We start from the raw sequence: 25,573 nt of genomic DNA on the forward strand, positions 1-25,573 counted from the left end.
ACTATTTTGGAAACAACACAATGCAATTCTCATTCTTTCTATTTGAGAGAGAATCCAATTCTTTGGCCTGATCATAATTCAAACTGCTTGGCCTAAAGCCTTCAAGTTTTATTTTTCTCAGTGAAGAAAATCAAACACAGGAATGATTTTTACCAAACTGGAACGCAGGAGCATTTCATTTTTTAAAGGTTGCTTCTACTGGTCCTGTTTCACGACTGGTGTTGCAAATGCTACAGGCACTACTTCGCATACTCATTAAAAATTATCTCTGGAACTTGCATATCATATCTCTCTCCTGAAAAAGCAGCCTTCAAAATGTAAGCCACTCAAAAGCACTGCAAAGCTGGTCTTCTTTCTCATTCCTGAAAATCCTCAATTTTACCATTTTAAAATTTAGTAAATATCTTTTTCTGCCCCCTTGTCATTCTACATATAATCTCAAGCAGCTTACTTTACGGCATCAACCATAATCACTGTCACCATTCCCAGAGCAGAGGGCTGCTACATACTTCGTGCCTGCCTCTGAATTCATGACCAGAGGTTCAACCCCACCACAAATACAGAAAATGAGCAGCCTTCATCTTTCCGTTCACCCCTGTTAAGCCAGTGTCACCGTGTTCTCCCAGGAGAAAGGTGTGAGAGTTGAAACACTGCAAGTGACAGCAGTCAAAGACACTCAGAAATAAGGTCTGCCCTCGCTGCTCTTGGGCTGTGAGAAGGCAAGAGCCAAACTGCTGGGCAGTGTCCATGTCTTGCGGGAGCCTCTGTTCCTTTCAAATAAATATCAAGTGGCACTTCTGGAATGGAGCACACCCCTCAAACTGGGCTTCATCTTACTTTGGTATGCAAGTAAAAATAGTGGGATTTTGTTCCAAATTGGGCAGGAAGCAGGTTGTATCGTAAGTATGTCATATCTAATTAAAGTTCATATCACTGCAATAGAGACTCACCAATATAGATACAAACATCATTTGGCAGCCACAGTGGTTTTCAAACCTGCAGCTGGAACATAGCTCACAACATGAAAGCATAATAAAGCTACTGACTGAATAGCCTGCTTTCTAGGATTCAGGTATATTTTCTGTTATTTTATAGCACTGTAGTAACACTTTACTAGAGGGAAAGGCAGGTTCTTGGATTTCAGAGATGCAACTCAATGGGTATATGGAGTTACAACACAGCTCTTGTATTCTCTCAGAAGACTTGAGTTAAACTCTTGGCTTAGGTTTGTAGTGAAATTAAGAAGGTAGCATTAATCTAGTCACCACTTATTCATAAATTACATTGCAAAACCCCCAAACCTTCATTTACTTAATGGGAGCCCAAGAGATTGTGAAGGCATCTGTCAAAACTAACAGCAAAAAGAAGGTGCCTGACAAAGTCTTTCAAGTAGCAGTTGTCACGTACGTATCATCTACTTATGGAGACAAAAATCATCTTGGGACAGATGGATTCACAAAGCCAACCAAACAACTCAAACCAAGCTTACCAACCCCTGTGGTTCTGCTTTATGGAAAAGATTTTCACAAGGAAATATGATTCTATTTTTCTCCAATTTTGGAAGCACTGCAGCTGTGCATTGCTTAATAATTTAGTTTATTAAGGGCAAAAGGACTGTCAAAATCTATACAAACTAATTTGTCGTGCAGCAATTTTACATTATTGGAATCTTGTTATAATCTGACTAATGCACGCTATCGCTTTCTAACCATGCTTATAATTGGTTTCTTGGCTGTACAGGCCTAAAGACAGTAATCCAAAACATCTTCCAATTACACTGAAAAATATGCGTGTTTGCAGAAAGTTACATTACTTAATTTTCAGACTCAATGGGCCTTTAATAATATGAGATTAAAAAAATGTTTGCAAAAGGACACTAATTTCTGGTGCTATTCAGAAAGGTACTTGTTTGTGTAGGAAAATACCATCCTGAGACCTGTAAACGCTGAAGAAGCATGTACTGAGATACCGAAAGGAACATGAGACAAACTCAAGAAGAAAAGGTAAACAATCTATTCAGATGGGAAAATGTATTTCAAGTCTATACATCCCAAACCAAACATGAAACCCAGCAATTAAAAGGTTCTGTACCTCAACGCTTATGTAGGTGTGACAGTTACTGAGGAACTTAACTCTTTTAATTCCAACACACGTAACTGCCTATTGCCCTTGCCAGCAATTCTTACTGGGGCAGCTGAGGTTCCTTGAATTTGTTGGTAGATCAGCAGCAGTTCAAAACACAAGAACTTTGTACAGGAATTATTGCTTAATATTCCCAGAGCACAGAGTTTGACAGATGCTTTCACTGCAGTACCAGGATTGGCATACAGGTAATTTTTAAGATGCTTAAAGAGTTGTGGCCTGCTATATTAGGCCACAAATATAGCTTTGACAAATACAGTTTACTATTTTTGATAGAAAAGATTAGGAAGTAAACATTACTAGGACAAGCAGCATTGCCCAGGGGCAGATATGCTTCTTAGCAGAGGAGAAAACATTGAAGTTGCCACTTGAAATGCAATAGAATTTTTGTAAATTTTTAACATTAGAGGTTGGGGTTTTTTTAAACTACTACAAAATCTTAAAATTTGTCTATAGATCTTGGCAGATTAAGTGTGCACCTTGTGATGGATTCTCATTATTACAGTAAAATCAACAGGACTACATTACATACAGGACAACATGCAATAAGCACATGCATAGATACAATATTCCCCGAGTCACATGGAACTGAAAGTAAGAATAAGTACTGTCATGAAAAGTCAGAAAAATATACGGGAACAAACACTTCAAAACAAACCCCTGACAGTCACTCCCAACATGCCTCACACTGACTGTGAAATGAGAAAATCATGCTTCAAGTGTCCCGCAGTTTAAACATGGGCCTCATTATCTGCCTACATACACAACTCCCACCACAACAGGCAAATGCTTTAGCAGTGTCCGTCCTTCCTTTGACCACTGTGATTTGGACAAACACTACCAGTCACATTTCATCAATGGAGAATAACTGAACCTTAAGCACTTCTTGAAATGGCCTGGATCTCAAGCAATGGATGCTGGAGACACCAGCCTCTCCAGTTAAGGCTCGCTGCATCAGTAACACATGTTGTTTTTATGTTGGTTCTCTGCCCAGAGCTGTACTGTGCATGGTAAAATACATTAGAGCTAGAAAAAAATAACACCTTAAAACTGAAATTCTTTAATATCTGCAAGGAAACAGAAGTAAGAAGCTTGCTCCAGAGAGTCTGTCTATCCTTAACTGTTTCTTTCACAACGATGGTGCTATGAACGGTGCTGGAATACATGCAGACACACAGCTTTGGGGAGACCAGCAGCAGAGAAAAAATACAAACAGCTCCTCACCTTTGGAAGCCCAGGAGGGCTATGAAAGCTCAAAGCCCTGCACTATGCCTCCTCCATCACTGACAACCGTGCCCTCCAACAAGCAAACAGCTGTAGTGCCCTACCCTCCAAAGTACAGGGTATTAAAAGACAGAAAAGTACATCTGCTTGTTGTTAGAGACAGGTGGCACTAACACTGTTTTCTCCTCACACTTGCAACAAATGCCGAGAAGACCTTAACACAGAAGATACAGCATGTGGTCAAAGGTACTGCTGCTGCTTCTGCTAACAGGTGAGTTTCACATACAACAGCCAGAAGGGTTTCAATCCAGCAATAGCTAGCATCTTCTAGGACACAGTGTAAACCTCCTAGGACAGCTAGCTCAATGAATGATGTCAACTCTTTAGATAGCGGGGAAAAAATTTTTTTGTTCCCCATGAGTTGAGCGCTCACAGCAAAGATACTTGCACAAGAGGGACAAGATGCAAAGATGATGCACACAAATTTCACAACCAGCAGTCACAGCCTGGGGTATCGCAGCATTGCTCTATCAAGTTTAGCGGAATGCATTTTAAAATGTTTGGGTATGTCACAAACCAGATTTAAAAATATCAAACACATTCGAAGTATAATGCATCTATCACATAATCTCCCTGCCTTATTACAAATTCATTTAAGAACTCATTAAAAGAGCAAGTATCACACACTTACCAATTTACAAATGAGTCTAAGTGTGAGACAGAAGACAGGAGGCAAGGTGAATAGGTAGAAGAGATATAAACCTATGTTGAAATTTGTCCCATCAGAGAAAACCAGAACATAACATCTCTTTGGTACAGTAACCCATGTGCCATGAGAAGCAGTGTGCACTTGAATGCATGTTTTACTCTGATCCCAAAGGATTAAGCTTCTTGCGAGATGCTCCTTCTTATTTTATTCCTCTTCAGTTTATCTACGAGCTACCCACTTCCAATGGAGGCCTAAAAACTCCCCTGTGTTTTACTTCATGTACAGGAAAACATATGGTACTGATGCTGACTTAAAACTCACAAATTAAGGTGAGATGTAGGCAATGCATCGTTGGCTTTCCTCTTAGACATTGCTTCAAGAGGGAGGCTCTTCTTGGAATAGTTTAACTGCCATTATTTTGATAGCATCATCCTCAGAAAGTGGTTTTGAGAAATATGACTGACTTTGCTTTCAAGCTTTTGATTGCAAAAGCATATAAGCATGAATGTTACTGAAGCAAAAGTTTCAGAATTAAATATATATGCAAAGAAGGATACACAGCACAGATGAATAATATATGCCTATAAATAAGCAGAAAAATAGACTTAAAATATCCACATAACTATTAATTAGTTATTAATATTAGATCTCTGGTCTATTTCCCTTCAAATTAGCCACCCACTAGCAAAATGTCAATTGCAAAACAAGAGACTATATTTATAGTACAACCTACTTTGAATTTTGAGAGACACGTCAGCCACTGCTAAATTACAATAGCCCCATTGTGTGCCTTCCTAAATTAACACCTAACTTTCATTACAGGCAACTGTATGTACAAATGTCCAATTCTATTTTAATAGTACAATTACAACACATGAGTTGGTACAAACATTTTTCCATACAGAAGTCTACATGAAGAGAAGGGGGGGGGGGGGGGGGGGGGGGGGGGAATGGTAGAGTTAGATATTTCATCGGTATGAAGCTGGGTCAGACATTGGCACAGCCATACCTTAAAAAGGTCCTGTGCAGCAGTGATGCTAGGAGGAGGGAGCATCCAGGAGACGTAAGAAATTCTTGGGTCTGATTTTATTATTTCCCATGCAGAGACGAGCTTTGATTGCTAGTACTACAAGCAACGTACCATAAAATACAATACAACATGCTACTCCATCTTTAGACTGTATTCATACGGAAGATTTGCCAACAAAGGGAAAACAACCTCTCTAACAACAGATCTTATCAATCAGTGGGGGAAGGTGTATGTATCTCGGTAAGATACCCTGCACAAAACCACGCTGGGTCCAGACCAAGTCCCCAGGTGACTGCCAGCTCACCAGAACGGAAGACACCTTTTATACGTGGCTACCTGCTGAAATACAGAGGTCCCTCTGTGGCCTCTCCGGCTTCTCTTCTCTCATGTAAAAAACACGTAGAGTACAATCAGCATGGGACACCTCTTCTCTGCAGCTTCTGCAAGTGACGTAATTCAGGGCTTCTCTGGCAAAACTAGACCATGTTGGAGATTTCAGAGGAAGTCAAAACTCACTGCAGTGAGGTGGTTTTTTTAAAGAATATGGCCTATTCCACTGAATTTTCTTCTGGTTTGTATTTTGTGATTTCCTTGAACACAGTTCTCCTCCCCTCCTCTCTCCAGATGCCTGACACTATCTGCAGAAAAAGTGGAGAAAAAAGCATCGTGCAGAGGTTCACAGAAGATGGAGAGCTGGAGGGAGAAACCCTGGCAAGACACACTAAATTGTCTCAAGCCTTCTGCTGAGAGGGAAGTGGGACTCTGTTTCGGGTATGTCTGCCATAGAGAGGAAACAGAAATAAGAGAAAGAATTGCATAGTTACAGTTCTCTAAACAAACTTAAAACTAAGGAACATCATCTTCTCAACAAGAGGTGACCTGTGCTCACGTTTCAGTGGGTAATAGTCTCTTTTACAGTTTTATAGCAGATTAATTTGCAATACTCAGGAACGTCTAAAAGATAGACTTGAAGAGAAACACAGCAATCACTGCTGCTCATCTTTCCTCTTGGTATAAAATCACATCACTTTCCATCAGCTTGCAGGAGCATACTTCTAATAATGCCTTTTACAGAACCTCCTTCTACAACCAGCTCTTTTATTCTTGTAAAAAATTAACAAAACAAAACAAAAAAAAATCACCTCCCTAGCCTTCAGATCTGCACAAAACCAGTGGCCCTGTGCCAGCTGTTTAATTTCTCATGTATTTATGCATACCAAAGTATTTGTACAAAGAAATGAATTGTAGTTGCAACTAATTTTGCACGCTGCCGATTCACCTTTAAATCCATGGGGAGTCAAGAGAATCCTGAATTATTAAGATCGTCATTTGCTATCTGGGAACAGGATTGTCTATGCTTTTCCATTTCCTAAATCTTCCTTTTATCTTAAAATTCACTTTAACACTAGCTATTAAAAACTAGAGGAATCAAAATTGAGAAAAGGAAACAAGAGCTTCAAGAAGAAACAAAATATGAAGCCAGCTGGGCTCCAAAGCCATTTTCATCACATGGGATATTTTTATATCCATTGTACATTTTATTTTTTCTAGTAACTGTCACACATGTAAGCAGGAAAGCTGTGAGGTACTCACAGGAGATAAGAAAGAAGAGACGAATGCGGTCCCATCCATCCCTTGCTGGGCTTTTCCCTTACACATGCTGAAAATATTTAAACATTAAGGAGATAATTTAAAAAATTTCAGGATTAGGGTGGGCTTGACCAGCTAAGTGAAAGTCTCCACTATCAGCAAATTTCATTCAAGCAATGGCTGTGGGCTCCACATGACTTACAGCTATGAATAAAAACTGGAGCCCAGATTTCTGTAAGCAAATTTGCCTCTAGCTGTAACACTGTAATTGATCTCACATCACCTGCTTTATACCAAGCCAAGACCTAGTTCATATCTTCAGATTTTTCTCCTATTCCAAAGCAGATTACTGCAACAGCTTATCTTAAAACATGCAAACACTATCAGCAGAAGGGTATTTCCATTTTAAAATATTTTTTAGTTACACTTATCCTAGGCAAAGATAGTATTACAGACAGAAGGACATTTGACATGATTTTGATGGTTTAATTAATCTTAATAGAACTAGGGATAGAATTTAGAGGTTTGGGTATGTTATGGAGATGAAGGCAAGTGGTTTTCTGGAAAGTCCTGGCTCATACAGACCACTCAAAAAATCCACAATAAAAACTTCTTTCAAACCACAGAAAAAAGAACAAGCCAATAACAGGCCCTTAACCCCTACTGCTGATAGATGAACACCCGTTTCTAAGTAGTACGTCTTCAGATGATTACTGCATGTCCCACAGGCTCCCTGCCACTGCTTAGGGCTGCTTTCCACTAGACAAACCACACCTTTTATGGTCAATCTGGGTGCATCTCCTGGTGAGAGTATTCCTACTCAAAAGACACCAGGGAAGCTACCTTTCCACTGACTTTAACAGAAATAATTCTGTTAATATATGAACTGAATTTAAGTAACTATTACTGAATATTCTATTATCCAACCACAGAAACAATAAATCCTTTACCTGAATTACAGTTAAGAAGGGAGTTAAATCCAATGACCCTGTGCAGTACAGCAAGAAAAGTAGACATGGTTATTCACTCATACAACCTCTGTGGACAAAGATGAGGGCGAAAGCGTGATTCAGGCTATGGAAGGCGGTCAGAGGCAGAAGAATGAGTCAGTACTGTCAATGATCACAGGCTTGAACTTCAGCTCCTAAATCTGCTAGACTCTTATAAATGTTATTAAAAATATATCCAAAATGTTACTTTCCGCCCAAGTTGAAGAAAACTCATCTGTCTATTCAAAACAGCAACACTCAAATGAGAAAGAGGTTCACCGTAGATATGCCACATCATGTATTGGAGGGCACACACGCTAATTTTGTCAGAAGAAAACTGAGCACCCTTGCAAGTAGTTAAAGGTTTGTAGGGCTTTTTAGACCTATTGTACATTTACATGTACATACTATATTTTTATAAGTGCTAGAAAATTATAATAGCAGATCAATTTTTGTTCCCTTTTATATTGAAAAGCAAACTATTTAAGCACTAACTACCCCCGATAATGCAATTAAAACCTGACCCGATTTCTAGACACAAATGAGCTGTGTTCTTCACAGCATAGCCATACATTTCCAAGTTCATCCCTACTTACCCTGCCTTCAATTCCTTTTCTAACACCGAAACCTCAGGAAAAAAAACGAGGCTACTACAAATCAGTGCCTCAGAAGAAAATGAGCAGGTATGCACACAGGGGGAGTGGGTGGCAACCCACACAGCTGGGCTTCCATGACTTGTAGAGAGGGAAAAGCCAAACAAGTCTATGTGCATTTTACATCATTTCTCTGCGCTGCAAAACAGACAGCAAGTGAATTACAAGACTGCAAGGCCAGGATTATATAAAACCAAAAACCTCTGGTAGTCATCATCTTTACTATCCAAGTATAAATCACAATGTGCGTTGATACAAACCATTGTAAAAACTCTGATGTGGTTATACACACTTGGATAAAATGGAGCTGTACAAAAAGATCTACAAAACACACACACACACAGTTAAAAAGCAACACACGCAACAGATCATTTGGGGTTTAGTCATTTCATTTAACATTTTTCTGTTCTATTTCAGGCACCTCTCTTTTTGCTCAAGGAACCTTCACAACAATTAAAACCAGACATTATGAACATCATTATTACCACTATTTATTTGAGTAACAGCAGCATTCAAAAGACCCTTTCTCAAGATAGGGGCCCCATTGTGCTAACATTGCATAAACACATAAGACTTGTTCCTGTGCTGAAGAGATTGTAATCTAACCAGACAAGGTTGATAAAAGCAAAATGTCAACAACAACAACAAAAAAATCTGTGCAGGACTGTTGTTTGTTTCGGTATATTGTCTTTAGACCATCTGCTACTCTTTCTTACCAACCAAGGTCCTCCAGATAGTCTGTACCACTGCTGCTGCTGATTTTGTCTTCCTAGCACATCCCATTAAAAAAAAAGAATTAAAATATTTCCTCTTCTGTGGGAGGCAAAAAACACTGAAAAGTCTTCAAAGATAATGAAAGTGCCGAGATACAGCTCTTCTAGTCATTCCTGAAAGTGCTAGCTGTTTCCAAGTTAGGATAAATACAATGCTGAATATTGCCATCTTTATCTCAATTCATTAACTATGTCTCTGGTCAGTGAAATGGCATATTTGTAGTACTAAACGAGGATTAAATGCTAGCTCTTGGTTTATGTGCAAAAAAAAAAATCTAGATAAAGAGCTATACACCAGTCTATTCTGTGTTTAGAAAAAACAATTTATATACAGCTAGTAGTGAGAAAATGCAATTTCTCTTACTTACTAACCATATAGCAAACAGCTTCCTACAGACAGGCCCTCACTCAGCCCCAGTGAACGCGCAGAAATACGGGCACTGAGCTAGATCAGAGCCTAGCAAGCAGGGAAGTGTTTTGAGGGAACAGGCTGAGAGAGGAAAGGAAAAAGCAGCAGCACAGGAATAGGCACTTCTCCTGTTCTTGGCTCTGGCTGTTAGGCTGAGTTAAGGAATGCCTTATTAAACAGCTGAAGCTCTACAAATTTGCAGCCATTATCCTAGTGTGAGGCAAAACGTTACACATGCACTTCTGCCTGTCTAGGAATCTTTCTTCAGCAAATATTTAGTAGATTTCAGATGCCCAAAACAAATGATTTTTCTAAGTGTTACTAAAAAATCCATACAGTTCCCCTAGATTCGGTTAGAAGTGATAAATAAATGCATTTCCTACAGTGAAGTCCACGCTTTACAGATCCTACGGCTACCTCTCTCATTGCAGCTTATTACAGGAGAAAGAAAGCAAAAAACCTTCTTCAGAATGCTCCTTTTTGGAGGAGTTTTTGGCATTCACCTACTACTACAGAAACAATTGTCCCCCTCCCCCTTTCAGTATATTCCTGCTTTTCGACAGCGTTGTACTTTTCATTTAACCCAAGATGTCTACCATTAAATTCTCCTAGGAAGACACAGCAAGTCAGGGAATGCTTTACCTTTTGACAGTTCCACTATACCTCAGGAACGTAAGTGATTCCCCCCAACCAATTCTTCAACTAAGCTTCCTAATTATAGCGCTCTTATCACAGGATGTCAACATACGATAGCAGAGGCGCGGGTTTGCACACCGAATTGAAAATAAAGATAGCCACAAAATTACTCTTCAAACATGCTAAAACCAAACACACAGTAATAGTGTACTATTGTTTCTTGACCCTGACACCGTGTGAAGCACGTTGCTTGCGTACACAAGCCACAGCATTATCCTCTGAATTGTCCTAAGTGATACTCGGCTCCCATAAACCATGCAAGGGCTACAGACACCTCTCACTGGGCAGTCACATTTCACCCACTTCTGTCCCCAGACAGGCCCTTTTATTTGACCCCTAGGCAATTTTCATGGGTGTAGCCAGAAGAGATATGTGAGGCAGGGCTTATTGTTTTTTTGAAATATATAACTACTCTGACATGCATTAATTTTCCAATAGAAGATTCCCAGGGAGGTAGAGCTCTTCAAAACACAAATGACATGCTGCCAGGCAAGAGAATAAGGAAGCAAGTGTGTTACTCTGTGACCTAGATCTTCTCCGGGGATCTCCAAGCTCCTTTCCTTCCCCAGAGCACTGTGCCTACAAACCACTGTGGATTTTCCACTGGATCAGTTATAAGTCACAAAAATATGTGGCAAAATTAACTGCACTTAAGCTGCAATGCTTTTTCTTCAAAAGCAAGCACTGGTATGCTTCCTAACTTGCATAGTTGACATCTTTTTAAGTATATGTCACTTGCCACAACTATAACTTGGCACTTCCAGTAACACTCTGCTCAGGCTTTGCCTTTGCTGATATTTCCCCACTCATGCATTGTGCAAGAAGTCCCAGATCAATCTTGGGTTAACACAGAACCTTAGGAACCCCCCAAAATTAGTATTTTTTCCATATGTTTGCTATGTATAGATGCCACAAGTTCTCTTTGGTGGGTTTTAGGACTTACATATCTAACGCTTCTTTTCAAAACATTACTTTTGAAGACATCTACGTAACAGATTAAACTCTTTGTCAGATTAGACAAAAAAATTACTCCAAGACCTGCTAGATGCTTCTGAATTTGCTGAACTGTAATGTTTGTATTCATTATATTGTTTTCTCCCAGGTGACAGTTTCTGTCCCATGTTCCTAACATAAGGACATGATTTACTTCTGTATGTGTCAAACTTCCTCATCTGGCAAAACAACGTGGCTGAAAGATGGCTGATGTTCTCTACAGGTTACACAAAATTAGGCATTCTTATCTTTCAAAAACAAAATCTGTTATTCCACAAACTGTGCTCGTTAGGAAGACCATGGGGCTCCCTGCTTGAGCCCAATTTGTGTTAACAGGCGTCCATCTTAAAACTAGTGAGGGTATTTTGCCTCCTGTTATATTATGGGAAGATTATCCCAAAAATCTTACTCCCCTGGTGAATGAGATCTGTTTTCTAATTTCCAGCCTGAACACACTCCTTGCAAGATACACACATTTCTTCTTATCCCAGTGCTGTCTTCAATCTAACATAGAAAGCAGTTGCACTCGCTCAAATCTTTATGAACCCTTCACATATTTAGAACAAGAAATTATATCCACTCTCAGACTTCACTTTCACTGGATAAACCAACCAGCTTCGCACTGTCCTCTTGTGAGATGAACTCAGCTCTTCCTTTGCCATTTCCATAGTCCTCTTCTACACCTGCTCCACTTCATACTCATCCTTCTTGAACGTGGTCTACCAGAGTAGTTCAGTGTTACACATGAGGACTTGGTGGTGCTGCCTTGCACATAAGCAGCATTAACACTTTTCTGTTCCTACTACAAGTACCTCTTCACCTCACTGATTTTATGACTACTTTTTTCAGAGCTTCAGGATACTACAGAAAAGATATTCTTTGATTTTACTGGCTAATATACTCAAGTCTTCCTGTTCCTCCGTCATTTTCAAGAGATGAGCACCCAGGTTAGGGCAAAATTCACATCTATCCAGGAGTGCACAACCACGCATCTTGTGCTATGAAATCTCGGTCCACTTTTTCCACTCAAGTCTTAAAAGCTCATCCAGCTCTTCCTGTAGGATACTCTGTTCCTTGTCTAAACTGACAACATCTCCCAACTTTATGTCACTGGCAATTTTTTTTGCATACTCCCTCTTACAGTGCCAAGTTCGTTAGTGATTATATTAAAGTCAGCTGAAGACCAATTCTTAAGGCAGCGAACTTCCTTTAGGCCCAGCACATCCCCTCTGAGCACAAAACGACGTGACCTCCCCTTAACATGCTCCTTATTCACCTCACAATTCTTCTACAGTATCTTATCAGTATTTTAACAATTTCCGATGAATTACTGGAGCAAGCACCATACCACAGTCTAGCCAGATTAGCCCCAGCATACTCTTTTGTCTAAGCCCAAAAATGAACAACTTTATGAAAGACAGACAACACAGATCCCACTGTAAGTGTCCACGAAGACCAGGTACTTAAGTCTTGTCTACTGTGATTCTAAATATAAATAAATATATGTAACTATATGTACACACACACTACAGGGTAGCAACCCTTCCTCAGTTCCCTCCTAACGCAAAGGCAGAGCTCCCATGAACTCCAGACACAGGGACATTAGGACTAAGGTACTTCAGAGGATCACAGTTATGCTATGCCATAACATTAATTCTTCTTCCAAATCCACATCTGACTGTGTACGATGGACAAGCAGTCCAATGAAAATGAGAAGCAGCAGCAGCAGTCCAAGGGATACTGCCAACCTCAACAGGGTAATCCCTGCAACTGCCATGACAAAGCCATATTACAATACAAAGATCGGTAGTTTATTTAGTTGGTGTTAGGAAAAAAAGGAAATTCAGTTCAAATACATGGACCACCACAGAGCCAACCACAGCACACGTGAATAGGAAAGAAAAAACACAGGCAGTGCTTGTTGCTGTAGGCTACAAGGAGGTAGGTATGCTGAGAAACCTCAGTCAGCTTCAGCAAAGAGAACAGTGGAACAAAACTGGACGGATCAATGAAGGCAACTTCACAACAGCCTATTCACCACGACTTCCAGCGTGAGACAAAAACTAGGACACACAAGAGTCTGCCTGCTGACTGGGGTGGCCTTTCAGCCAGGAATCTAGTAAACTACAACAGCATAGGAAATATCTTAGTAATAACCAAAATCGAACGATTAATTACAAAAGGATTTTGATTTTAGAAAAAGTTAAATATAACAGAAAGTAGGAATTAGGTTAGTGGAAAGGTATGCCAACAATCTGTTCCAAGCAACATTCACAAAGTCAAACAATACCTGTTATTTGTGTGTCATAAAAAGCATGAAAACTGTAGGAGAAACAGCAGTGATGACCTTGCCTATAGAGCAGCACGTCACCTCAGGGGTGCTAATGGTAGCAAATAATAACTTATGTATTGTATCTTCTACTTAGAGCAAAACGCCAGCATCTCTAGTGCTGTTTCCTTTTGCAATTTATGAGGTTTACAGTCACCTCTTCAGTGTCTTTCCTTGGGTTCAAATACCTACTCCTCGGGTTACTTCCCATTTCCCAGATGGTCAGTCCCCAGAAAACATCTTCTGTGCCTCAGCCACTTCGTGGTTAAATCCATTCTGACGGCTCATTAGTAGAATAATTTATCAACTGTTGCAAGAATAGCTGTTACAAATTTGTTTTCTATGTAAATCAGGTTCCGTGCAACTAGGATGGAATTCCAGCCTTTTCAAATGCATTTTAATGTGAAATGCTGACATCAAGTCTTAAATTCATTTGATTATTTTTTCTGTTTATGTTATTAGTAATCAGTTTTTCTGGCACTCTTTTCTGTTCCAGTTTAATCACTCAGTTGAATTACTTGAACTCCTGCTGAACTGCACCAAAAAAAGGAAAATTAACTAATGCCTCATTTGATCTTGTGACCATAAAACTTGTGTTTTCATTCCCTCTTTAACCTCTGACCATCTATTTTTCCCCTTAATTTGTGTGTTATGTACCTGATAGTTTTAAATTTGTTTTATTCATGAAAAAAGAATCCACTCTGACGGTTGATCTGCCCTCTATTCATTTCAACCACTGCTGACTTTATCCTAGATTCTCATTAATAAGCACACATTTAAAATCAGTTCCTCATAGTCCATCATATGTGCACGTTATTTGACTCACTGTATTCTCTCTACCAGAAGCACTGGCTGTTTTCACAGGAAGTGTTGACTATGCTAATAGAGAAAACAAGCTTACAAAAGAGTGAAATACCTGATTTTGTAAAAGCTCATTTGCCAGTCTATTACTTTATTATAAAGTCCTCTCCTTTTCATGTTGTTATGATGGACTTGAACTTAATTTATGCTGCTTGGTTTTTCTTTTTTTTTGAAACAGATGTCAAATACCTGAACACGTGATGAAACATTTTTAAATCACATGCAGACCATAATAAAATATGGTTCACCTACAGCCAAAAGAAATTAAAGGGGGAGATTTCATAACTACCATTAATGAGGACCCGCATTCCAACTAGGCTCGCATTTGACATCAGCACTCCCCATCTGTGTGACTATTAAATTCATGGCTGTCAATCCTACATACATATGCTCAATATCAACCCCGGGAGGATTCAGATGCCCATTCAAAAAAATAGTCAATAGTTTTTTATATTTGTTCATTAAATAACGGTAAGAACACCACACACGACCTTCATTTACAAATACAGGTGCACTAATGCAGTAACTGCAGTCTTTGTTTCTATTCATATGGTGAACCAGAGACTTGGCATGTAAGCACAGGCTCCTAGATATGGCATCCATGTTGACGGCCACACAGGTGCAGGGTCCCTGGTCCTTGGTGGCCAGCAGGTCTCCATTTCTCCCAAGTCAGTCAGTTGTATGCTCAGTATCATTCCTCCCAGCCTACAGACTTGCTGTTGGTCTATGACAATATTCATTATTTCCCAACATCAACACCACTGAAACTAAAGGCAGCTTTTACTTTTGTTGACATGAACCAATACCAACTTTCTGTTGATAAGAAGGAAACCAGGATCAAGATCTGATGATACAAGTAACACATTAACATGGTCTTCTGTGAAATAAGCCCTGCTTCTCTCCACTTGGTAACACTTGTGCTCCGACGCGAAAGAGCCTGTCCTTGGGTTTTCTCTACAACATCCTACTTCACATATGCCTGATATCCAGTTTAATTTTTCAAATATGCAACAAGCTTAGTCAACGTCAAGAATATTTAACACTGTATTTGTAATGCATTCGTATAATGAAGCAGAGAAAGGATCACTGCAGTTTATGTAACTTCACCACGGGCATAAGGCAGTGAACCCACAGCAGAAATGTAACATCTCCCTCTCCTCTAAAGCAGATGGCATGCTGATCAAGTAAGATATAATCTAATGCTAGCTGCACTACTGCTATTACCTATTGAACCAAACCCAGTACATAGCAGTAAAGAGAGAAAAAAACCAAGGCAGGGGAGGTGAAGGAGGAGGAAGACAACAAGGAAAAAAACCTCACAAGAGTAAAAGAGCCGTAACATAAGACAACCTATTGCAGCAGAAACAGCCGCTTTTCAGGTACATTTAAGATTTAAAAACCTAGGAATGGCAATAGGCAAGGAACAGCAATGGCCCTCATCCTGTTCTAGAGGACTTCACCCTAGTTTGAGATGTTTGCCCAGTTCCCTTTGTTCTTGTGATTGCACTGCACTGGGCACCTGCCAGGGGCTAAATATCCCGGCTGCTTAGATTAATTACTTATTTATGATTCTGCCGAGAATTCTTAGTCAAAGCTCATTTCTGAACTGTAAAATGCTTAGAGAATCAGCAGTGAAAGTTCTCTGACAAATGCTACTTCAAAATAATGCCACCACTTCTTAAAAATTTTAAGAACAGTAGTTTCCCTTTCAGTTGATTCATTCAGTAGTGAACTTTAAATAATGGTAGAAAAAGGAGGCAAGGGGTCCTTATCAGAAAGGGATCTTACTACTGTGTTTCTTTATGTAAAGGAACAGAAAATTTAAAAAACCTCCAAAAAATGGATCAGAAAGCAGTAGTACATACATTTTTTTTCATGCTTATCACAGTATGCACCCTACCACACCACATAATTTTTCTTCTATATCACATTATTAGCACTTCCTCTTCAACACTAGGTCAGCTAATTCATGCTGATCCAATAAATTGAGCTTATGTATGAACACTCTGAAATATAATTGTTCAGTTGTAACCAATTATCAGGCAAAATACTTCGCACTTCACCTTCCTTCACTGATAAGAGCATCCACTGATTTCAGGAAGGAGCAGAACAGTCCAAAATTTCAAGTTGTAACTGAGAATAGACTATTTCAGAAACAGCTAGAAATGGGGGGTGGGGTGTCCCCCTTTTAAAGCTATACTCCATAAACTGTATAACCCACAGCCTGGTTAGCTTTATGCATGCAGGTACTCCTTATTTATATCTCAACAGAACTATTCCTATGCTTGAAGTTACATGTACACACATGCTTACGTATTTGAAGAATAAGGGCCCCAGTCTTACAGGATTATTTACATGGAAGCAATTATTCATGTCTCACATGGCCAACATCTTAACTACTGTCAAGTTTCATAAACTCTTGAAAGCAAGGTCCCTGTTCTCAGCACAACGAAAACCAACCTTCAGCTTTACTGTCTTTCCAAAGGTCTGCCCACCCGCAGATACTCTTTCCTATACACTTTTAGTTCTGAGAGGACATTCAGCTCCTGTTGAAACAAAGTCAATTTCGTAATTCCAGGCCAAATCCTGGAGCTAGTGGCATGGACCTCCTGATGCCCTTGGCAGGCACCAGCAGAGGCAGAGCTTCCGTGCCAAACCTGACTCCTCCAGTTCCAGATGCAGGCTCCTGCCCTCGCCCCTGCTTGCCTTCCACTGCATGAAACCATTTTAACATACTGGACTGGCAGAAGATTAACCAGGCAGATAGATCAGCACTTAGATGGGTTTAGCCATTTTGGAACCACAGGCTAATCGTTACATCCATTTATTTCTTCAGCTGTCTTCTAAGGAGTGGTAAGGTCACAGGACAACACTATGGAAGGCACCACAAAGAGGTTTGAAGGAAAAATCTTGCTGCAGTCTTGGGGAAGTTTTTACAGACACCTTCCAATCTCTTCACTGAATGCTTTTTTCTTTGGAATTATGCCCCCAGCTCCTTCAGCGACTCCTGCCATTTCTGGGCTAAATCCACTGGGCAGATAGACACATTGAGCATTGCAGCCACCAAGTTTCCTGGCCTAAGAGACTTGGTCCCTGCAGAGTTTTCCTCCTACAACAAGTCTCTTTTACATGTCAGAAAGTCAACATCACACATAACAGGTGTGTTACACCTTCAAAACACAATATTCACCTAAAAGTAGACAGCACTGAAAAGAATGGACTTTGAAAAGGACATTGAAAAGAATAGACATGCCAACTTTGTATTCCCTTCGGGACTATGAGGACATGACTTAGCTGTCGACAGCCCCGTTTTCCTGTAGACTAACTTTGTGCTCACCGCCTATCCTCAGACTTTCCTTGTGTTAGCTTGTAATGAATGATAACATCCTCTGTTCTCTTCTGCAAGAGATCTTTTTAACTGATCAGTGTGTTGAACTCTGTCAAACTAACCACACAGTAAAAGATGGAGCCGAGAATGCGGACACTGTGTTTTTCAGGACGCCTCTCAGAAGGCCACCACACTGCCTTTCTTGCTTGATTCTTGCACAGCCCTTTTTGGTTCCTGTCAGATCCATCACAGCAAGCTGTCGATATGGGAGTCAAAGTGGCACTTCCCAGCTTTCTGTAAGTTCCTGCTTTTTGCACACTCCTTTTTATACATGTAGATATAGATATATATGTGCATATAGCGATACGCACACACCAGCACACTCATGTATTGCCACACATATTTCTACATATACAGACACACAAAAAGGCAGGCCTGCTTCAATGACCTGTAGAAGACAGAAAGGCAAACTGCTTTCCTTCTAAAACTTACAAGAGAAGCCTTGCAAGGTACGATGGAAAATCTCTCTCAGGTAAGCTACCTATCCCACCACATAACAAGAAAATTAATTTGCTAAAGCAAATTGTGGAAACCCTAACGTGATCTTTTACTTAGGCCAGAGGTCCAAGACTTTCGATTTTTATTTCCAACACATTCATTAATCCTTGTGACTTTGGATTAAGTACCCAGTTATCAGCCTCTAAATGAGCCTTCGAAAGCCTAGAAAATTAGCATTACACATGAATTTTCCTTCGCTTAACAGGCCTTTTTTGCTAAGCCCTTGTATCTTTCCTTTGAGACCCTGAGGAACATTACAGTTGACTGGAAGAATGAGAACTTTCACCAACTGAACACAGCCATACTCTCTCTTAGCAGGCTATATCACAATACAAATGTTTTATTTAAAAAAAAAAAAACAAACTGCCAACAATTACAACGTTTTTAAGGAGTAACTGATATTTTACCTATGTAGTTATCACTTAACATACCATATATGATGCAAAAAAAAAAGCATCTTTTAATCACCCTTAAATAGAAAAGCAAAGAAAAAACAAAGAGGGTGTGTAAATTCTGTGTTTTACTCTTTTTTTCTGTGCTAAGAAATGGAACTGACACTCATGATCAAAAACCTGATCAAAAATGCTAGCATCATTTCTCAAGGGAATCAGAAATTCCTTTCTGATTCAAAGTTATGTATTGAACACAGGTAGCCTGCTGTTCTGCTTAGGAGAAGAACACAATCTGTTTTTCTCAGGTCGACCTCTGGCCCATACTTTGCCTATACACATCAGAGAGAAAAACAACATAATAAAAACCTATAAAAGTCTTTTTTACTATAAACCAGATTAAGTTATGATTACTTTTGGGAGGATGAAGAATGTGTCTAGCTTGTCTCTTCAATCTACATTCAAACTGTTTCAAAGTTAATTAAGAGGTGAGTAATTGTTTAGAAATCTCTAGAATAATAAAATATAACAACTTATAGCACAAAAAGCAGCCCTTAAAGAAAAGTGTGGGGAGTATTTCACTTCACTCCAAGTAACACTTGAGAATGTTTTATGATCACTGTAACAACTAGCATGCCCCTGAGACTGTGCAATTCTGAATTTCTAATATAATTTGTAGGGGGAAAATTAGGACAAAATGCAGTAACATTTCAAGTACAGTCTCTCAGTATTTTAAAATTTTATGAAGTATAAGGACTAGGTTAATATGGAATGAGTCATGTTTTTAAGAGAAGCAGTAATACAGACCTGTATTTTAAATCATAACTAGAAACATGTTTAATACAAAATAAAAAGAAATCAGAGTAGCTTTTTGTTGAAAAAAGGTCAACAACAACAATGAAAATTTAGCAACAATAGAAAAGGCTGAGAGCACTGCTAGTTTTAGTTTTGGAAAGTTACAATACCAGGCTAAGCTACCACGTAAAAATGATGCCTTCTCACTCAACAAATCCCTTCCTACCAGCTGAAATTCATCCTTAATCAATACAAACTTTACACATACCAACTCTGAGTCTAAACAACAGGCTATTAAATCACATACATACTTGGTGCAGTTCTTCTGATTTCAGAGTTATATTTGCTTTACTTAGTGCCAAATATATGCTGCATTACATTTCACTCCACAATGTCTTTGAAAGTCAACAGAATTACATAGGACATTTCAATGTAAAGCAGTTACATCCAAGCAAACTTTCCTGGAGTGTCATTTTGCTCACAGGGCAAAGACAGTGGAGTTGCAAAGGTATAAAGTGAGGCTATAATTTATTTACATGTTCTTTAGATCTTAGATGGCCACACAAACCAAAGGAGCCCAGCTCTGCTCTCAGATCCCAAACTGAGTTTTCAAAGCTAGTGGTTAGAAAGACTATCCCTTTAACTTCTCAGTGATCTAGAGATGCTTGAAATATGTAACTCAGGCTAGCACTTTATGCATTTATTTCTTAAGGCAAATTCTGCAGTCACCATCCTTGTACATCTCAACTGTGACAACACAAGATACCAAGACTGCTGAAAAAGAACATTATTTGATCAAATCTGAAGCACTAAGTTCCAATCCTTATCTTCAGACCTCACCTCTGCTTTCCATCTGCGTAACTATCAGGAAGCATAAGTAAACCATAAATACAGTTGGCAAATACAAACTTCCAACAGGCTGTATCGTTGAGTAATATTCCAGAGATGGGACAATAAGACTGCATCAAGCAAGCCCCTTTCTATAGGAGCTCAGATTTTAACGTCAGTATTATTATGCTGTCAAATGTGCTGAATCAAAATATACCTGATACTGCACAGATTTTTATTATTTCTTTCTTTAAGTAGGAGAAGCTGTTAGTATTGAAGCACACAACGAAGAACATCCAAATGGGGGCAACAGAGCACTCAGCTGGGCTACAGCTTGCCCCAGACAGGCTTGTGGCCAAAAGAGGAAGCAAAACCAGTTACCAACAGGATGAACTATGTTATTGTCAAGTCACACTTTTCGATTCAAAATTAACATGCTGCCCTACTTTTCATCAGACAAAATCCAGGTACAATTGTAATATTTTTGTCAAACAGAATAATGGTCTAGATGTTTCTTAAAAAATTGAAACAATCCACTTATGTAATAAAAAGTAGTTATTCTAAAAACGCTATTTACAAGGTCAGTTGGCTTACAGTGTATTGGCAGGAAGGAACTACACAACCTTTAGTCAGTTAAAAAGGTACTTACCATTGGCAGTGCATTGATATGCAGAAGTTTTCCTTTCAGGTGCCTCTTGCCACTGAAGGGTGATGCTGACAAGGAAATGAGACAAAATAGGAAACATTAATATTTAGTATTTTGAAAATGGTGGTGTTAACACAATAAAACATTATCAAGTATGGGCCTTCACAGCTCTTGCAGCCTACTCTGTTCAAGGAGCCAAGTGATTACCACTGAATTTGTATACAGCCCAGAGCAGCAGCGATCAGGCACAGAAGAGCACACAGACGTGAGGTTTTGCATATATCCTGCCCTACCCACATCACACAAACTGTTCCTACGGGGAGCCTGAAACACAGACCTTTGAACAAATAAGCCTGTTGAATGAATACTTAGCACCATCAGACCTCTAGACAGTTGCGCCCATTCAGCAGGAGTACGCACAAACAAAACAATGCATGTATAAAAAATCCTGATGTCTGGATTTTGCATTAGCTCTCCAGAAAAAACTTCAGGAAGTTAACTAGGCAAAGTAGGCAGCTTACAGTATCTTCTGCCCATGCCAAATTTCTTCTGGAAATAAACCTCAGCTACCAACTTCTAAACATTCTGGAAAAGCCCCAGCAAAAATCAGCATTCCAGTAGTTTGACTTCCAAAATGGTTACATCCACTGTGAAGCAGTTAAAAAAACAAACAACAAAATCAGAAATCTCTTCTCCTAACACATATTACAGTAAATAACTCCATTTACGTACGCAGGTGTGCCTATGCACCCAGTGAGTTACCAACTCCTGCAGTGTAATTAAAAAAAAACCAAACCAGCTCATACTAGCTGCTGGCAACATTTGACAACATATACATAATAGAAATCTTCCTAGTGCAATATGAAAGAGAAATCTTTCCCATCCAAAACTGCACAAAAACATAATCCAAAAAAATCCATGCTCTTCTTCTACATTTTAGTAATTTTCTTTACATATCAATAATAATTTTACACATGTAACAACAAAACAGTTAAGTACAAGCAAACACATTTTGTTGTCCAAATAGATCTTACCTCTATCCACTGTAACATCCATTTTTATTATGACAACTTGTATTCACACTAATATTTCTGAGTCGTTGCTCTCCATACAAATACTCGCCAGACTTCTTTAGGAAACAATCTAATCGCCCACTCAAAGAGCAGAAAGGGTGACAGATGGACATGGGTGACTAATAAAGTATTATCAGACTATTTTTAGATTAAACTATTTACAAAGCATCTGTAAACTGTGTTAAAAAACTTTTACTATGAGTAAACAGTAACTACGGTTTTCAAGGCTCATGATCAACACAAAGTTCTCACATGCAATTTTCAAGCTCAACCAGTAGTTAATGGTTTATTATAAAGCCATTTTTGGACACAGGGGAAAAAAAAAAAAAAAGTGTTACAGCAGTCAAGCTTGTTTTATTCTTAGGACCCCACTGCACCACCAAGGTGGGCAGAAATGTAACCTTCACAGTGCAAGTGAGAGATGCAGCAGTGGATGCTGAACAATGCAGGAGGAATACTGGGAACTGAAAGAATTTGCAAACATACTCCTGTTTCCTTACTTAGTTGTACTGGTGCTGCAGAAATTATTTAAATAGGCTGAGGAAAACTCCACTCCTCGAGTGGCACGGTTTCTTATGCAGAGTTACTCAGAAATTTTCTTTTTTTCCACAGCCAGAGCTGCAGACCAACAAAGAACAGAAAGCTTTATCAGCTTGCTCAGCCGATCCCATTAAAACAAAGAAAAAATTACTTGCTAATAACAAGAGTTTTCCTTAAAAACAGAACAAAACACCACCCAACAGTCCTCTGAGAATAGTCTAAATCATTATAAAAACTGCATACAGAGAAACGCAGAGGACTATGCTGTCCCGTTCCGAGTGTGACGCTTGGTTTGAGTTATTTCATTTGGGAAGGAACACTGCAAACATAAATAAAAGGATGATTGCACAAACATAAACCATTTTCTTCAATGAAAAAAGGCTTTCTTTAGTACACACTGCCCAAATTGTCTTCTTCCAACACCTCTCTGCCCTTGTGCAATCTTCTGAGTGCAGTACTTCTCGTCAAAGCCAGAGAGGGAAACCTTTCCGTCTGATCCGTGGAAGAGGCTTCTTGTCCTTCGCTTTATATCTAAACAGGGCAGTGACACGGAAAGAAGCTGGAAGCAAAGACTCAAGAGAGCAGAGAATGAGAAAAGAAAGGGTTCACTGACTCTGCTTCATTCCTCACTCATGTTAATTGGTTGTAGGCTCCAGTTTTAAATAAGGGTGCTTGAAATGACACGTAAACATTTAGAAAACTCTGTGATGTCCTTCTTCAGAATCAAGTACTGAGTACAAATGCCTCATCGGCAGCTTTTTTCTTTCCAAATTTATCCTATTGGATTTTGTCATTTTGGCATGTACCTTGAAACAATGCAGATGACAGCTATAATTTATTGATTTTAGACTATCTCTTGCCTTTATATACTGACCTGCTACGGTGATTTAAACAGCTGCCCAGGTGTAGTAAGAGCTACACCTACGTGACACTTAAAAATAACCCACCAGATGCCCTTGAAGTTGATAAAGCACACCTGGGGAACACACAGTACCTTGTGAGTTTGGTTCCTTCATCTTGGAGGGGCTGGGGGTTTACTGATGACTGATGACTAATGCTCTCAGCATTGTCTGAATACTGCTGCCCTCGACTTAAAAAGAAGTAAGATACTGCTATGGGTGTACCGACCTGCTCCCAGCCAGCACTCACCAGCTTTCCCCACACTGGGTTTTTCTGCAGAAGAATGATACACCTGATTGCCTGTGTCCCCCTGTTACACCACAAGCAAACACTCGGTACAATGCCCAACATCATCTCCTTGGAAAGATCATCCCGCTGCAGTGCACGGAGTGGCAGCACTGCCTGCCTGAAGCTATAAACTTTTGAGACCTGCATGCACACAGAGGTGGCAGAAAGGTCCAGGCAAACAGGTTGCACAAGACAGGCAGTTCCCATCTCCAGGGCCAAAACTAACATGCCAAACCAGCTACCAAAAAAGAAAATACCAATCCATGCCACTAACACAGACTGGGATGTTGTTATCAACCAAGTAATAAACGTGTGGTACAAAGACGAAACCACAGATAAAAACAACCGTGGCTCTGCACAGTGACAAATCTGGTTATAAACACATAGCACAGATGTATGCTAATGTTATTTCTTTACCTGTCTCCAAACATAATCAGTTCAAAGGAAGGATTTGTCTGAAAGTTATTTGCAAAAACATTTAATCATTTTCTTCCAGAAATGCCATTGTTTATGCTATTTTTTCCTACCCATCCATTACCCTGGGTTTGTGCTACAGCTATTAACAATGTTTTCTGTGTGAGCTTTGAATTGCTTCTGCTCCTCATGTGGACTTCTGCACTCATGTTTTCCTTTTAAATCCTCTTAGGATTGCACTATTTATACCACTTTCTGAGATTTTGGTGCTATTTGAGCTCTAACAATAAATTTAGTCATTAGATACTGTGTTTTGTGAATTACAAAAGCCTTCTAAGGACACAGTATCTTTTAGTCTAAATTATCCTCGAGTAGCCTGCTTTTATCTGGATTCAGTATCTGGAAAAAGCGTCCCAATTGAAATAGAATTAAAAATAACTAAACCCTGGATATTCCCTTCAGTAACTAGGCTGCAAAAAGCATCAGACAATAGTTTTAAAAGCCTAAATTGAAAACTAATCACTCCATTGAATCCTTCCTTTCATTTGGTTAATAGGCATACACAAAACTAGCGGTGATTCTACCACCGCCGTGCTTGGAACATAAACAGAGAAAATCAAAGTTATTTCTTTTAATCACAGTTCCACAGCGATGTATGGCATTTTTGTAAAACAATTCAGCACTTCTACAATAACATCTGCTTTTTAGTTTTAACAGAGAAGCTAAACTGAGACAAATGCCAACTCAAAAAATTCAAGAGAAACAAATACATATGGGGGGTGGGGGGTGGGAATCTGTACCGCACACAAGACAGCATTAAAAACTGTCATTACCTGCAAACAACTGGTAGCAATAGGGCTCCTAGTGACAAAATAACGCACCAAGACTGCTCCAATGCTCCACTCTGGGAGCACGCTTGGATGAAGGGGGAATCACCGAGGGCATTTTACAGGAAGCCTCAACAGGGAACAATCAAAGTATCCAAGACCTGCACAGAGAGATATCCACCTATAACGCTAAACTCCACCTGAAATGGCTTTTCTCTCTCTCAATTGAAAAATTTTTATTTCCTGATCATTTTCCTGTTCGGTCTTCAGGCTTTTATTACATCAGAAATAGGGAAAAACCTGACACAAGCCAGCTTTCTGGATGTTTCAAAGAAGAAAGACTTAACTTACAGATTGATATCACGTAAAAGTTGCACAACTTTCCACATTTCAGAAATACCCTTTCATATAGCAAGCATCTGTATGTCTACAGACATATGTGAACCAACTATAAAAACAAAACAGGATATCTGAGGGGATAAAGAATAAGTACTGGGTAAGCAGACAACAGCATTCTGGACAAAAGATCATCTGGATGTAGGAACTATTCTTCACAAGTGCACAGAAGCAGGATCCACTGTGCAGTGCG

The 25,573-nt window shown here is 39.4% G+C and overlaps 1 protein-coding gene across 10 annotated transcripts in view; it reads right to left on the reverse strand.

Moving 5' to 3' along the window:
- TBL1XR1 (TBL1X/Y related 1) overlaps positions 1 to 25,573 on the reverse strand; it is a 119,077-nt gene that overhangs the window by 45,688 nt on the left and 47,816 nt on the right. For 4 of the 10 annotated variants that reach the window (XM_080410023.1, XM_080410016.1, XM_080410017.1 and 1 more), the window contains exon 2: positions 20,946 to 21,010. The gene's annotated coding sequence lies outside the window, so the exon portion shown is untranslated. The other 6 variants (XM_080410022.1, XM_080410021.1, XM_080410020.1 and 3 more) reach the window with 6 other exon arrangements.

This window comes from Falco punctatus, assembly GCF_963210335.1.
Source record: "Falco punctatus genome assembly, chromosome: 13".
In the NCBI taxonomy this organism is placed as follows: domain Eukaryota; kingdom Metazoa; phylum Chordata; class Aves; order Falconiformes; family Falconidae; genus Falco; species Falco punctatus.